Source organism: Vicia villosa, linkage group LG3, assembly GCF_029867415.1.
Source record: "Vicia villosa cultivar HV-30 ecotype Madison, WI linkage group LG3, Vvil1.0, whole genome shotgun sequence".
NCBI classification, from domain to species: domain Eukaryota; kingdom Viridiplantae; phylum Streptophyta; class Magnoliopsida; order Fabales; family Fabaceae; genus Vicia; species Vicia villosa.
In genome coordinates, this window is record NC_081182.1 from 144,243,260 (window position 1) to 144,254,670 (window position 11,411).

Here is an 11,411-nt window from a genome sequence, read left to right on the forward strand (position 1 = left end):
CCACCCACGGTAGTGATGATTAGAATTTAAGAATCTATGATGGCCGAGAAAGACATTCTTCTGACAAAGATCCAATCGTGTCGTATCGGTTTCATCTTCACAAACAGGACACGCTTTTTGACCTTTATTGTTTTACCCGGATAGATTTCTGTATGCTGGAAAATCATTAATTGTTCCAAACAACATCGCCCTCAAGTTGAAACTTTCTTTCCTATACCCATCGTAAACCTCCACACCGTTCTCCCACAAAAACTTTAAATCTTCGATTAAGGGTGCCAAGTATACGTCTATGTCATTCCCTGGTTGTTTAGGCCCAGAAATTAGCATAGATAACATCATGTCCTTACGCTTCATACATAGCCACGGAGGTAGGTTATAAATCATAAGAATCACAGGCCATGTGCTATGCGAGATACTTTGAATACCATGCGAGTTCATTCCATCAGTAGACAATGACAAGCGAAGGTTTCTTGCTTCTTTTCCAAATTCAGGATAATCAGTATCAACTTTCATCCACTGTGGTGAGTCTGCCGGATGTCGTAACTTTCCATCAATAATTCTTTCATCTGCATGCCAAGTCAAGTTTCTTGAATCGGTTTCACTACGATACATGCGTCTAAACTCGGAATTATAGGAAAATACCATAAGACTTTGGCCGGAGACAACTTTTTCTTATATCGAGGGGCACCGCATTTAGGACACTCATTCAACACTGCATACTCGTTTCGAAACAAAACGCAATCGTTTGGACATGCATGTATCTTATCATAGCTCATGCCAATAGAGGACAACATCTTTTTGGCCTCATACGTTCCATTGGGAAGAACATTATCATCTGGTAGCATATCTTTCATTAGGGCTAATAACTCTGTGAAACTTTTATCCGACCATCCATTGTCCGCCTTTAAGTTGTACAACTTTAACACCGCAGACAATCTTGTGAATTTTGTACAACCATCATACAACGGTTTCTCTGCATCGCTTACCAACCTCTCGAACATTTTGGGACAATCCTTAAGTTCTTCTTCAAGCGCTTCTGCAATCTCTTCGACTCGATCATAATCATATGTGTTTGTGCAATCGTCGTTTGAAGCATACTTCGTATTACACCTCGACTCAACATTCCCGTTACTTTTCTCACCATACATTGTCCAACATGTATAACTTTTATCAATTCCAAACCGTAGTAAATGCGATGCCAACTTATTCCCGTCAACCTTACCCCCATAACAGCAACCTAAGCAAGGACACGCCATTCATATCGGGTCTTCGGAGTGCGCAACAGCAAACTTAACGAATTCCCATACCCCTTTCTCGTATTCTTTCGACAATCGGTTTGAATTCATCCATGTCTTAATTAAGCTAAACAAATGCTTTTGCTTCTTAGTTTCTCTATTAGGTACTAAGGAATTCTGTCAAGATAAGAAATAGCTATCATCATTATGTCTTGATCAGAATACCTAATGAGATCCTATAAAGTGTGAATAGTAGAAATAAATCTTGTCAAACCACTCAAGTCTTGAAATAGAATGTTATGTAACTATAGTACAAAAATATACTACTGTGAATAAGCAACACTTAAGCAATACCTAATGAGATCCTATAGCTTTAATATTGGTTAAGTTGGTAGTTAGCTAAAGATAGGAAGTTACAGTTGTCTCGATTGTTTGAGTCTCAAAAAGAAGATAGTACCTTATTTTAGCCTACCCCCGATTTCTTAAAGAAGACATTACCTCATTTCAAGGTAATATAAGTCCACAAACCAAAAAAATGGTCGAGAGACACTAAATTGAAATTAAATAGAACCATAAACAATAAACCATAAGCAGAAAACAACAAACTATAAGCAAGAAGAAATGGCTAGTAACCTGAGTTGGACTTGATGTGGGAGACGGGTAGGTTTGAATCGGCATTGTACAAGTAGAAACCAGAGGCTTCAAAGTAACTGTAAAATTAAACACACACGATGCAGTTAAATACACCACTACTAACACAATATATTTTCATACTAACAAACTCTATCTATCAGAACCACTTCTAACTAACTCTAACCACCTTTCTAATAATAAAACATCTAGCCTAACACACCTCTTAAACTAATATAATAACAAATGAATACAAATGAATAAAGAATAACACGTAAACAAAGATTATGATGCTAATTCTAACCTAAGTTCAAAACTAAAAACCAAATGTTTATAAACTAATTATGTAACTTTAAACTAACTATCTAGCCAAAAAAAAATACTTGTATCTAATGTTAAGGCTATACAAATATTATACTTCAAACATTTTTTTTTAAATTCTGAATGAAAAACCTTATAGTCCAAGAAAAATATATACGTAGTACTTGTAATTGTTGAGATGCTTATAAATGATAATCACCATACATAATTCACCTTCTTCTTCTTCTCAAATCTCACTTATTTAAAATGATATGAAATCAATTATCAATGTATCAAAACATATGCCACGGACCCTAATATACAAACAAAGCAAAACAGGGTTTGAAACCTCACACTCACATCCTTGCTACCTGTTAGGAGTAAATTAATGGTAAATTCATGTGTTAATATAAGTGATTTCTTCTCTAAACCAATGCAAAAATGTGATGAATCCATAGGTTTTTATTAAGAATTGAACTGAATAAGTTTAGTTCGTGCGTAAAGCAAATCGAATCACTTGTGGGTGTTATTGTTGCAGGTTTTGAGCTGAATAAGAACTTAAGAAGGACATGAGGAGGAAAGAAAGCTGGAAGTTTCAAAGGCTGAAGAAAAAGATGGAAAGTACAAAGGGCGCGCCGCGAGAGTTCCTAGGCGCGCCGCGAAAATACTTCTGTTTGAGGGGCGCGCCGCGCCAGCCCGTTGCCGCGCCGCGGCCTCGGCGTTAAAAGCCCAAAAGTTCTGTTTTAAAGCCCTAGTTTTCCAAGTGGTGAGATACTTTTGTGGGAGCGAAATTAGGAGAGCTATCTGATTCTGAAGCTGAGAACAACAATTGAAGGTGGATTCTTTACCAATCGAAGACATTCTATTGATGAAGATGAATTCCTCCATTGATTCTTGTATGTTCTTCATGTCTATGGAGAGCTAAATCCCTCTTGTTGAGTCTAAGGTAGTAGTTAACCTATGAATATACATTACCATTGATTAATTCCTGTGAACAATTGTTTGAATTTATTATCAATAAGAAACCTTGCTTTTAATTTACATCATTGTTGAATCTTTGATCGAAAGAAAGGATTTAACTTTTGCCCTAGGTTACTATATTGATTCAATTGCAATTTGCAGAGATGGAATTGTAATTGGGTTTTCATAATTATCGTTCTTAATTACTATTATCGTTATTGTGATTTGGAGAGATCGAATCTCATACCGGTAAAAGTTATCTAATTTGATTTGCAGACATGGAATCTTATTTGAGGATAAGTGAAGATAATGATTCAAAGGATTGTTCTATTGAGAATTAATTGATAATTGTATAGGATTAGGTTGATGAACCCTAAAGACTCAACATCTTTCTTTAATTGTTAACACAAAGTCCTTTACTTGCTTTTATTTTAGTATTTGCTTTTGATATTATTATTAGTATAAAACAAACCAAACCAAATTTCCTAACTCAAAATAAACAACTATAGAACGGCAGTGATATTAACCAATCCCTGTGGATACGATATATTACAGAAAATATTTACCCACAAATACTTTCAACACTACCTCACTTTCATCTTCAACCTCACATTTCCAGAATTTGGGTTTCAAGTAACAACAAAATAGTGAAAGATGATAGAAGATTTACCTGCAAACGAATTCAAAGTTGTTGTTGCTGAGAGGAGATGTTGAGAACGAACGGCTGTGAATGAAGCAGAAGAACGATGCCGGCTGTGAACGAAGCAGAAGAACGAACGATGACAGACCTGTGGAGTTTGGCGGCGGCGGTGTCTTTGTGAAGAAAAACAGTGAAGAAACGATGAAGAAACGATGAAGAATGAAATACAAAACGCATTTGTTTTAATTTGTTTTAAAAAAATTAATTTTAAAATGAGCTACGAGAGCGCTTTTCAAAAGTGCTTTCATAGGTATATCTATACCGGCGCTTTTTCCCTAAAAGCGCTTTCGTACCATATACCTAATGTGCCCTATACCAGTGGTTTTACAAAGCGCTCTCGTACCCACCCTTTACCAGCGCTTTTTAGAAAGCGCTCTGGTACCCCCCCCCCCCCCCCCTTTACCAGCGCTTTCTAGAAAGCGCTCTCGTACCCCCCCCCCCCCCCTTTACCAGCTCTTTCTAGAAAGCGCTCTCGTACCCCCCCCCCCCCTTGCCAACGCTTTTTTCCCTTATTTTTTTATTTTTGTTTTTTGCGCAACCTATAGCAGCGCTTTTCCCAAAAGAGCTTTCGTAGATGCGCTGCTAAAGGACAAATTTGTTGTAGTGTTTGTGTCCTTTTGACTGTATGAATACCGTAACAACTTGATACGCTATGCTATTTTGATCATTAAAAATTTTGTTTCTATATAATTTTGCATTGGCATATTCTTTTTTGTCCTCATCAAGATCAAAAATTTGTTCAAACAATCAAATTTGTTCTCAACAAAGCTTGAGACTTGGAAGGTAATGATAAAATTTGGACAAAATGCACAAGGCAAAGGTACATGTTTTAAAGCTTTGTAGAATGATAGCATATTTTGAAATTTGTGATTTTCTTTTTTGAAATAAATTTCATGCTTCAATTTTGCAAACACATGTTATCTTACTTTGAATCGTGTAGCCAATAAACCAGAAAAGTGAGAAGTCTTCTATTGTGCACAAAAAGAAAAGTTTACAAAATAACTTTGATTGAAACTCGATCGATTCATGTGGAATCTTACAAAACCTTGTGAATACTCGTGTCACATAGAGTCAAGGTTGTTTTACCAAAACAAGAAAAATCATTAAAGCACTTGTCACAGACAAATCAAAAGTTGAGTCTTTCTTTTTCAAAAACAAAAAAAAAAACAAACCAGTTCAAAAACCAGAAAAATCAAAAGAGTATGTCATAAGAAAAATGAAAAAGAAAAGAAAGAAAAGAACAAGTTGGGGAGAGACCTTGTCATCACAGGAACAAAAAGGAAAGACACATAGTCCCTCCCAAAAGAGTATGAAACCAAAAGAAAGACTCATCACAGTGGCATAATAAAAAGTATAAAAAGCCTTAAAAAGAAATCCACAGACACCTCAAAAAGCCTTTGACACTTGTGATCACGAAGGAAGTCGTAAAGGAAATTAGTAAGATGGAAATATGAATCGATCAAGACGTTGATAAAGTTGTTTATGAGAGTTCAAATTACCATCATAAGAATCTTCATCAATTTTATGAAGAAGAGTGTTAGGATAATTCAAAAGAAAAGAGATATGTTTTGTTCAAATTGACCACACGAATTGATTCTTTTAGAAAAACACATGATAGCACAATCATGCTTTGATTCTATCAAGTGACAAGAATAAAAGACCAAATTACAAAGAGCATAAGTCTATTTGAACCACATCAGCTCAAGCAAATGATGGCATACAGAATTTATGGAAAAAAAAAGAACTACTTTGATCTTGCTTGAGGACAAGCAAGAACTCAAGTTGGGGAGAATTTGATGAAAAGCCATAAGTTGTTAGAAAAGCACTCACGAAAACACCAATTATTATACTAACAACTCACTTATTCATGTTTGTTTGCATAATTTGATAAAGAAATGTTACATACATTGAATTATGTTGCATTATGCAGGATAGGAACAAAAAGGATAAAAAGCTCAATCAAGGATGTCCTGGTTCGCCACAGCGAAATCAAAGCAAAAAGACATTCGCTACGCAAAGCTCCGATTCGCTGTAGTGAACACACTCAGAAGCAAACAGAAGCAAACAGAAGCAAAATAGAATCTTTTAAATTCAAATACTTAACCTTTGAGCAATTGTTCGCTTAAGCGAACTTCAGTTTGCGTTGCGAATGAAGGCGGCAGAATCTGTTATAAAAGGAGCAAAGCTTTTGTGCGGAAGGGGATCAATTCTTGAAAAATATAGAATATCAGTAAAAATTGTAATTGTATTAGAAAGAGAATTATAGTAGAGAGAATCAGAGAGTCGAGCTGGATTCATATCAACGATTGAGGAATCATCATTGATGTTTATTCATCTTAATTTCTTCCTTTTTGTACAAGTTACCATGATAATGGTTAACTAAACTCTCTTGCAAGGGATTGGAATACTCTAATGAGATAAGTATGTATGTTTACCGATTGTCCTTATAATATAATCATGTTATTACGATTATCGATTTTATCTTGATTTCTATGTTTGAACTTTAGGAATTATAATGTTAATGACAATTGAATTCAAATTCCTGAATTAAAGATAAATAATCACTCAAATACTAATTGCTATATATAGAAACTAGTAACATACCCGTGCGTTCGCACGGGTATACAAAAATTAGTGTAATATTATTTGAATAATATGAATAGCATGAATAAAAGTAAATAACAAAAATATTTGGAGAATGAAGTATTAATCAATAAATTTACAAATTATAATACATCAAAAGATTGAGTGAAATAAGAAAGCAGGACAATTTTTTACATACAAAATGCAAAGTGGAAGAACCTGCAAGGAAATAAAATGATGTTAGGATGAATAAATAATATAAGATGTAATGTTATGAAATGGGAACGGAAATTGAATTTAGATATTTAAGTAATGTATACCTTTTAGATGTTTTGATATATATGGTTACACAAAATATCAAAATATTTCAACAAAAAATTGAAAATATGGTTACACAAAATATAATGTATTAATGAGAACGGATGTCGATGGTCCAAAATAAAAACACATAATAATGAAAATTAAACATGTATTTCAAGCAAATGTTATTATGTTCCAAGAGTAGATTGCAGCATCATTACTTTTAGATGGAGTATTTGTTGAACTGGTATTTGGACTCCAATCATGTTGGTTTCATGGACTTGGTTGTTCAATGATAGGATGACCAACACTTAAGCTAATCTCTGCAACAAATTATAATTCAAACAATTTATGTAGTATATTCAGAGGAAGTGTAATACAATTGGTTGATCAAGGTGCACTGATAAAGATTACAGATCAGTGAAAGATTGCAGATCAATGAAAGATTACAGGACTTGACATTTGCAAAATATTTGAAATATGATAGTAACCAAAATTAAAAGTAGAAAGGAAAAACAACAAAATATTTGTCATAAATCTGAATTAAAAAGGACTATAAGTATGAATTAAAGAAACATAAATTTGAATTTAAAAGAGCCATAAAAATTATTGAAATAGCTATGATAATCACATTCATTATCTTAAACTCAAATATAGAATTGGAGATAGGTTTGAACCTTTAACTTCTGAACCCAACATGTAGAAATTGAGTAGAACTTTTAAAAAGTAAATAAGCAGGTATGCAACACATTAATTTACTCTTTATTCGATAGAACTTATAAAACAAATAATTTTTGGTAAAAAAAGTATAAAGAATGTTGAACTTAAAATTTTTATGCTTTATGTAATTTGAATTCAACTACTTTCACTAATCTCTCTAATGGATCCATGAAAAACACGGTCAAGGTCAAGCAAGCAATAATCTCTCTAATGGATCCATGATACAAATCAAGATGCAATTCCATCTAGAATATATGCCAAGATAATGATATACCTCTTCATGTTTAATTGTCTGTCCAAGAGGCATGATTGCTTGATTGTCGATAAACCTTGTCGACCTCATTCCTGGATAGCCATAGGTGGTAGCTTTAAGTGATGCAGCAGAAAAGGCGTCAACACTAAAATCAGCCCACTCTAAGCGCGTTCCTTCAGAATGAGAACTAAAACATCGGGAGTGGTATTCTGCAAGTAAAGCAAAGGGAAAACTTTCCATCTAACAATTAGAAGATCTAAATGTTAAACTAAATAAAGGCTTAGAAGATCGAAATTCTAAACTAAAAAAAAACTTAGAAGCTTTAAATGGTAAACTAAAGAGAGGCCATTTAATATGTCGCGTATTCTGATGGGTTTACACACTTACTTGGAGTAACATAGAAGCTTTGGCACAGACAATTCCGCCATGGAGTGAAAGGGAACTTGTTGGATTAGATGTGTTGCTCTTATTCTTGATTGAATTTACTAAAATAGTAACAACCGCATTGCCGTCACAGTGCATAACAGACCAGACATCATCTTTGAATCTATTTTTCAACTTCATTTGATTCTCTGCAAGAATGATTCATTATTATAACCAATACAACAAAGAGTAGTACATCAACATGAAGTCTCAGAGCAACAAAAAGTGATAAATCAAAGGAGATACCTTCCATTATGCGAACACGATCTTACATATTCAAATGACCACCATCTTTGCCATGTTATTCTTCTAACAATAATCAAATCTACATATAAAATAGAAAATAAATGAATAAACCAAATCTAAACTTTCATTAAAATAACAAAGTAGAGATTAGAAAAGAAAATGATGAGGATTCACCATAGAAGAGAAAGAAAAAGGTTTCCTTTCTTCATTTTAAGTAGTGATAATCAAGTATAAAAGGGAATCTATTAAACCTTGGCAGATCTTCAAAAGTTCTATGTCTCTTATTTCCAGATCTTCAAAATCGATCTACATGTAAAATAAAGAGAAAGCATGTAAAGTAGAACTTGAGAAAGATAGATGAGCAAGAGAAGATGAAAGCATTTGAATATGAATGAAGACGTAATGCCGTTTTATTTCCATTAACAGCTACTTGTGCATTAATATTGCAGAAACATCAAAATCCTAGTCTCCAGGTCTGTAAGCATCAACATTAACAATAACCCATCAAAATCATAGAATATCAAGGAGCAGAAATGAAAGATTACAAACAAAAAGGTAAAGGAAGTAAGTCGTACTGAAACATAATCAAACATTACCATTTTCAACTTTAAATATAACAGAAATTTGGTGAGTAGATTGAATCAATAGATCGTTCGAAACAAAAATTCAACCGAGAAAGGCCATGAGATGATGAGTACCAAAATGGCTTTGGTATTTTCATGACAGATAGTGGTGGTCGTAGATAGGATTAATGGAAGGGGCTGCGACATTGTTAGGGTTTGAAGAGAGGGTAAGAATAGATTGGGGAAAGTGAGAAAAGAAGAGGGAACATGAAAGAGAATGAATGGCAGATTGAAATTATGTGTAGGAGGGAAATTTTGATACACACATGGCAGAAGTGGGTTGTTCTGGAGTGAATAGAATGAGATGATTATAAAATGACTTATATGCCCTTTTTAGTAAACAAATTTCAAATGATCAAAGGGTAATATTGGTTTAGTGATGGTATTGTATATTAATGGCTAGATAGTTGATAGGTTTGAGATCCATATTAAATACTTGTCCTTAATGATCTTCTGATTGTTAAATTGATTGAGACATCATCAATTAAACAAACCGAAGAAATTCGTAAAAACTTCGTGTAGACATGCACGTCGCTTTTGAAAAGTATTTGGAGATCTGAGTAATAACTTGGTTATAAATAATTAATCGTTATATTCCGTACGAACTCGGCAGAGAAAAACCAATCCCTGCAAGATTTTCCTAAACTTCAATCTTCCATTTGCATTATTACGTTTAGCTTTCAGTTTATTACTTTTCAGTTTTATTTCATCAAATCAAACCATTTCTTAAAATCATAACTTATAAAGATTTCAATTAACGAATCGTTGGTAATATCACTCCAGTCTCTATGGATACGATATAAAAATACTTTCTTTTGATTTACTCAACATCAAACACTCGTGTGGTTCTCTGAAGCTTTGTCTTTCAAAGCACAAACTATGTACCTTGAAGCCATATTGTAATTCGTCATTGTCATTCACAAACTATTTTTCAATAGACGGTTCAATATGTCATGGCCTTCTAAATTCTTAAGCAATTTATGGTTGTGCATCTCGCACTTAACAATCACCTTCCAACCGATACAGCCTGGCACAAATCTCAACCTAAAGAGACATTTAACTCTCATACTATAAATGCCTTCTAAGGAATTATTCCTTTCAGATGCATTCTTCCATTTACAGTTTCCTCCTCTCTCACAACCCATAATCAATTTATCTTCCCCCTCGCTTCCCATTAGCAGTATCCGAACAAACACTGACAAAAATAATATCATGTCGTTTACCAGTAGTTTGTGCCAATGCTAAAGCTTCAGATCGGGACTTAAAAATATGTCAATTACAACATATAAAGAGTAAACTATCAATATCATAGAGACGGAAAAAACTTTTAAATTTGAAATTGTTACATAAGAAACATACAACGTCAATGGTGAAGAACTGCGTAAAATATGTACATGAACCCGTAGAAGACACTACCTGTTCTAGACCACATAAATAAAACATTTTTTTGTATTACTGAAAATTTTGTATATAGGCAAAATTTCTAGTATACTGAAAATTTACAAATTTCTGGAAGTTTTTATTACTCACCAAAATTTCAAGAATTTCCAGTAAGTTTTTTGTTTTTTGACCAAATAAATACCGAAAAGCTTTGGTATCCTGGATAATGACAACTGTGTGTTGTGTGCAGGGACTGAAAATCTCAATCATTTACTCTTTGAGTGCAGCAAGATGCGGAACATTTGGAAGGAGATCTTGCAATGGATGCAGGTGGATCATATTCCATAGAGATGGGAGCATGAATTAAACTGAATCAGTCACATGAGCAAAAATAAAAACTGGAAATCAAGACTTCTGAAGACTGCATTTATGGAGACTGTTTATGCTTGTTGGAGTTATAGAAATGCTATTGTATATAGATCCGATGATAGAGATCGGAATAGCAATATACATAGTGAGGTCATAGATACCATAGTACATAGGATATGGAGGAAACCGAGCCTTAGAGAAAAAATTGCTCCTTTTCTTCTTTGAGTAATGTTTTGTTTGTTTAGTAGCTAGTAGTTGGACCCTATGGGTCACTTTGTATATAACTGTTTTTGGAAATATATATAATTTCTTATTCTTCCAAAAAAAAATACCGAAATTTTCAAAATTTACAGTAATTCTTCCCCAGAAATTTTGTTTCCCCCACACTATTTCCGGTAAAAATGAAAATTGGACTGGAAACTGCGAAAACCTCCTACCACAGAATTTTGTTTTTTACTGCTTGGTCATAGTGAATTTTTTTAGAGATTATAATAGCAAGGGCCTTTTTGTCATTAAAGAAACATGGGGGTGTCAGGTATAACTGAGGGGGTGGCAAGTTAAAATCTCTCATTGTCATCCCAACAATTTTCTCATTTTCAATATTCAAACGACCGACAATAAGATGATCTACTAACTTACAATCCAAGTCATGGTTGTGTACACCACACACAATAAATTTTCAAACATTT

The 11,411-nt window shown here is 33.8% G+C and overlaps 1 long non-coding RNA gene across 1 annotated transcript; it reads right to left on the minus strand.

Moving 5' to 3' along the window:
- Positions 1–6,801: 6,801 nt before the first annotated feature.
- On the minus strand, positions 6,802–9,396 carry LOC131656763 (uncharacterized). Its single transcript, XR_009300282.1, has 6 exons — positions 8,947–9,396; positions 8,602–8,825; positions 8,351–8,429; positions 8,069–8,253; positions 7,703–7,890; positions 6,802–7,031 (listed from the first exon to the last, which is right to left on the minus strand). It is a non-coding gene; the product is annotated as an uncharacterized LOC131656763 (long non-coding RNA).
- Positions 9,397–11,411: the final 2,015 nt, after the last annotated feature.